This window comes from Hordeum vulgare, chromosome 4H, assembly GCF_904849725.1.
Source record: "Hordeum vulgare subsp. vulgare chromosome 4H, MorexV3_pseudomolecules_assembly, whole genome shotgun sequence".
Taxonomy (NCBI): domain Eukaryota; kingdom Viridiplantae; phylum Streptophyta; class Magnoliopsida; order Poales; family Poaceae; genus Hordeum; species Hordeum vulgare.
The window spans coordinates 505,023,672-505,029,671 of record NC_058521.1 but is presented as its reverse complement, the minus strand read 5'-3'; positions in this window follow the sequence as shown (position 1 = coordinate 505,029,671).

The following is a 6,000-nucleotide window of genomic DNA, read 5'->3' as shown; positions in this document are numbered from 1 at the left end:
CTAGTGGAGAGAGAAGCCTCTAGCAAAAACTATGGCCCCGGGTCTATTCACAAATATAATTACAAAAACTCAAAATACCTTGATGCAATTATTTATTTTCTTTTTACTTTCAAATTATATTTATCAAACTATCCATCTACACTACTTATTGCTTGCAAGTAACGAGTTCAAGAGGATTGACAACCCTCTTGCCCGTGTTGGGTGCAAGTGTGTGTGCTCTTTTCTGTGTAGGCGTTGAAGACGGGAAATTGTGTGGTTCTCCTATTGGTTCGATAACCTTGGTCATCACTTAGGGAAATACATACCTTTACAATGCTGCATCATCCCCTCCTCTTCGGGGGAAAACCCAATGCAGATCACAAGTATCATCAATCCCCTTGAACTCATTACTTGCAAGCGATAAGTAGTGATAGATAGATAGTTTGATAAATATAAATTTAAAATAAAAAGGAAGTAAATAATGGCCGCAAGGTATTTAGGGTTATTGTAAATATATTTGTGAATAGACCCGGGGGGCATAGTTTTCGCTAGAGGCTTCTCTCTTGAAGAAAGCATATGTTGGATAGACAAATTACCGTTGGACAACTGATAGAAAAGTGCATAGTTATGCAATATTTATTCACGACAATGATAATGTATATAGGCATCACATCCATAAGCAAGTAGACCGACTCCTTTCCGCATCTACTACTATTAATCCACCCATCGATCGCTATCCAACATGCATCTAGAGTATTAAGTAAAAACAGAGTAATGCTTGTAGGATGATGATATGATGCAGACAAAGTAAATTCAATTAATATGAATAAACCCCATCATTTTACCCTTAATGGAAGCAATACAACACGTGTCATGTCCCTTTATGTCACCGGGATTGATCACTTCAAGATTGAACCACTACAACGCACCTCTCCCACTTAAGATAAATCAATTTAGTCGACGAAACTAAACCGATAGATTGGAGAGAATTACGAAGCTATAACAATCATGCATATACGAATTCAGAGAAGACTCAAATATTTATTCATGAATAATCTGAACATAATCCCACAATTCATCGGATCCCAACAAGCACGCCGAAAAAAGTGATTACATAAGATAGATCACCACGAAAATCGCAGTGATCTTGGAAATGAAGGACAGAGAGAGAGAGAGAGAACCATCTAGGTACTAACTACAGACCCGTAGGTTTGTGGTGAACTACTCACACGTCACCATGGGAGTAACAAGGTTGATGTAGAGGCCCTCCGTGATTGATCCCCCCTCTGACAGGGTGCCGGAACAGAGCTCGAGATGGACACATGGCGGAACAGAGACTAGAAGTGGCGGAAAAAATGTTCCGTGAGGTTCTCTAGTGTTTCCAGGATATATGAGAATTTGTAGTGAAGGGATCAGGACCAGGAGAGCTGGGAGGTGCCCCCAAGCCATCAGGGCGCGACCACCCCCTTGGGTGCCCTATTGGCTTGGCGGCACCTCGTGTGCCCTCCGGTCTTCCTCCAAAGCTTCGAGATCTTATTTTTGTCTAGAAAAAATATTAAAAAGTTTCAGGGTATTTGGACTTCGTTTGGTACAATATTCTTGAAAGGCCAAAAACATGCACAAAACATCAAGCAACACTTGGCACTAGGTTAATAGGTTAGTGATACATATACATATATATATATATCCTACCATCCATGGGTAGTTACCCCACATGTTCCATATACTACCACGCGTGAGTATATATATGAATTTATCATTTTTATTATGTTCATATACTATATATAAGATTTTTCAAAGTGAGTTAGATGAAAAAATTACAAGTTGACCCATAGTTTTTATTATATTTGTGAAATACATATATATTTGTATGTAAGAAAGAGCATACACAAAATATGACACATACTACCAAAAATAGTATATATACTACCTAAACATGATTATATACTACATACTACACATACATACTCTTCGATTTGATAGATACTACATACAACATACAAAACTCAAGTGGTGGTAACTACCACCGGTGGTAGATAAAATTTGTCCCGCATGGTAGTATATTGAACATGTGGGGTAACTACCCCTGGGTGGTAGGATGTATTTTTCCTATATATATATATATATATATATATATATATATATATGGGTAAATTACATGGGGCACCTAGGTGCCTGGGCACCTTGTTTGGATCCAACCCGTTAGTGCATTTTCTACATACAAATAATCACTAGTGCCTTTTACATAATTCACTTTCCATTTATTACTTGCATGTCCTAGTAGTCACGGTCATTGATTGTAGATGGATTTCCAAAACAAATACATGCAATTGACTACCTCATAAATGACTTATTTCCTTAATAAACAATTATACCGTAATCTCGTTAAAAATAATTTGAACACTCGTACTTAGGTACGTATATACCCAATAATTTGTTCTAGACTTTAGATATCTATAAACACGGTCTAACATATTTTTAAGTGTATATACTCAAATACCCGCAAACAAATAGTGCATACCTTGATGTGAATTTTATTTGTAAAATTCGGATACGTATCTACCCGACTATATAAAATATAACAACGTATATACCAGGTTACATAAAATATGTTGAAAATATCAGTCCGACCATGTAAAATATACTCAATGAACTCCTAGTATACCCACAAATTTACACGACATACTCACATAAATCTTCTAGTACATACCAAATGTAGTTAAAGTTGAAACAATATACCCAATGTGTCTGTACACGTATAAATCCGACTATATGGAAAAGGGTAAAAAACTATTGTAGGTATCTCGTCAATGTATATAAAGTAAAATATGGCTATGTATATACTCAACTACGTGAATTATGACATACATATATATCTGAATACCCGGGGTAAAAATCACACATTTAAGGGTATATAGAGAAATACAATGGGTATGCACATACCCAAAAAATATCCTTTTTAAATACAAGTATATGTTTGATGACATACCAGAGTATTTTTACAAAAGGTAACCATACCTTTTATATCCAAGATGATGATATACCTACGTATCTAAATGTCTATATAACTTCCTATGTTATGGACAAAAAGAAAAAATAAATGCACGTATAAGAACTAAATTTGGGCACGTACCATGGAGCATGCATGGACTTAATTAACCATTAATTGCTGATTTTATCTATCTTGTCTAATCTAGGCATTTAGTATCCATTTGAAGCAATAATTATTTCCTAATAAAGAGCTAATTGGTTGATCCATTATTGTTAATACTAATTATAGATGCACGCATCTTAATGTAATCCAACGGTTTCTAGTCAAGGTGTCCAGGCACCTATATATATATATATATATATATATATATAGGGACAATTCCATTTCTGCCCTTAACTCGATCCCACTACTCAAATTTGCCCCTAATTCCAAAGTGTGTTCAAATTTGCCCCTTCGTCGTCATGTGGCCTTATATAAATGTCCTTCCATGTCGTTTTCGTCTCGTCAAAGGGCTTTGCCCGGTATCTTCCCGTTTCTTTGACATGTTTGCCCCTATCTTCATGTGCCACTTATCGATGGGACCCACTCTCAAAACATAAATTGAAAAAAATCCCTTTCTCTCACCCCTCTCTCAGATACACTTACATGTGGGCCCCTCATCTATCTATCTCTCACCCCTCTCTCTCCATGTGGATGACATGCCGACGACCACTCCTTCCCAACTTCGACGAGAGTGCCAAACGGACGCCGCCTCTACTGCTGGCCTCCCATGACATCGCAACCCTTTCTCCCGCGTTGTCTCTTTGACGCTCTCCCTCGCTCCCTAGTTGGGCGCACGGGTGGCCAGCGGATCCAGTTCCCGACGGAGTCAGGCGATGGACGGTGACGTATGCCACGGGGAGCTCGTCGGGGACCTCCTAAGCACAAGATTTACGAGCGCGAAGGAAGAGGGAGCTCGAGGAGGGGCTCTTAGGGCCATGGAGAGGGTTCGCCGGAAGCGATGACATCAATCTCGAATGGGCGGCGATGCTCATCGTCAGAGATGAGGAAGGGGAGGGATAAGCACCAAATTGGCAGAGGGGAAATGTGTGTGAGCTCGATTGGATGCCGATGGCCTCTATTTGTTGAGCTCTCGTGCTCTTTGACCCTCTCACGCCGAGCGCCGCCCGCCACCGCCGCTCGAGCTCACTGCTACCGGTCGTCTCGACCACCCCATGCCTGTCGGCCACTTCAGTCCACTTCAGCTTCCCGCCGACAGCCTTACATGCCTGCTACGTCAGCACCACCCCATGCCAATTGCCTCATTTACACGCGTGTGCTCCTATCCAGTGCGAGTGTCGGGAGGTTGAAGAAAGAGAAGAGAGTGAGAGTGAGAGTGCTCAAATAGGGCCCACATGTAAGCACTAGGGGCAGAAATGTCTAAAAGACGGTGAGTTACTGGTCAAAGCGCTTTGACTCGATGGAAACGACATGAAAGGGCATTTCTATAAGGCCACAAGACGATAGAGGGGCAAATTTGAGCACACATTGAAATAAGGGGCAAATTTAAGTAGTGGGCTCAAGTTAAGGGCAGAAATGAAATTGTCCCTATATAAAACAACAAGTAAATGCTTAAAAAGTATCCTGGAATGATATATAACATCATGAAAGAATAAAAATTTATAGATGTATTGTAGACTTATGATCGACTAGCGGGGTCACGACCGGGCAGAGCATGCAGGCGCGCAGCGAGCACGGACGCAACACACGTGAGCAACCAGCAAGGTCGCGTCACCGTGACGCATGGGGAGAGGTGCGAAGTACGTCGAGGTGCTCGTGGTCGCGACCAACAAGGCTAGTGACGTCCATGATGCAGGCAACGAACGACTCGGGGTTCAAGGCTTCGTCATGTTCGTCCGGAATTTTGACGGCGTGTGGCACATCATGTGCTTTGCGGCGGTATCCTGACCATCCGTGTCACGATGTGTACCGACTCCTGTATAGTGTAGTCGACAAATCCCTCTTGATCCAAGAACATCGACATTGGCCAACGACGTATTCATCAGTCAGTTCTTGGAAGGAAGATCCACACCATAGGTAGAATAAATTTAAAAAACGAACTAACCACAAAAATTGAGTCGTGTTCCATTTTTACAAGAAGAGGGATCAAATCTTATACCTTCGCGCGTGCTTGATGCATGCTTGACGCACGCTTGGTGAAGAGTTGATGGAGCGAACCGTGCTGATAACATGTTCCGCAACTTCGCTGACGAGTCCGATCCAAGGTTGCCAAGCGAGAGCTAGCATCATAGATGAAGTACTCAAACACACAAAGTAGATGAACATATAGAAGCACGGAGGAGACTATCTTTATTAACGATTGATTTATGTTACAATAATTGCTCCTTATATATTTATATGGAGGTAGGAGTCAAGGGATAAGTACCCGTTTAACATAAAGTGTGGAACCGGGAGGGGCTACGCTGTGCGCATCGCACGCGTCCGCTGCCACCCTCGTGATGGACCCGATTTCCCAACACGTTGATCGATTTGTTTTCTTTCGGGTTAGAGAGGGGTCTGTGGTGTTTATGGCTGGACGTTCGGTATGTATTCCATGTCAGTGGTAGCGGAACGCATCGAGGTGACGACCTGACATGCTTTGGTAACTGAACACACCTAGATGATGACATGACATACTTGCTTATGTGGATAGGTTGCATTCAAGAAAAATAATATAGTTGGACATTGAGGTGGACACTTTACATGTCGAGAGGACCGAGATCAACTTTTTAGAAATGTAAGATTTGATTGAGTTTTTTTTTCCACTTTCTGAGGCTTGTAAACAGAGCTAGTTTTTTTTTGGTTGTTTGAGGCAAACATGCTTTTTATTACTGGACCGGCACCATTACAGGGACGAAGTTAAGCTTAACCCCAAACCTGGGTACAGTGGATACACGGGCCCTGAACCAACCCATATCTGGAAGTTGGGTCGGGCCTGGAGCTCGCCACCCACGAACCCACATACCCACAGACCATCCAACTCCACGCCC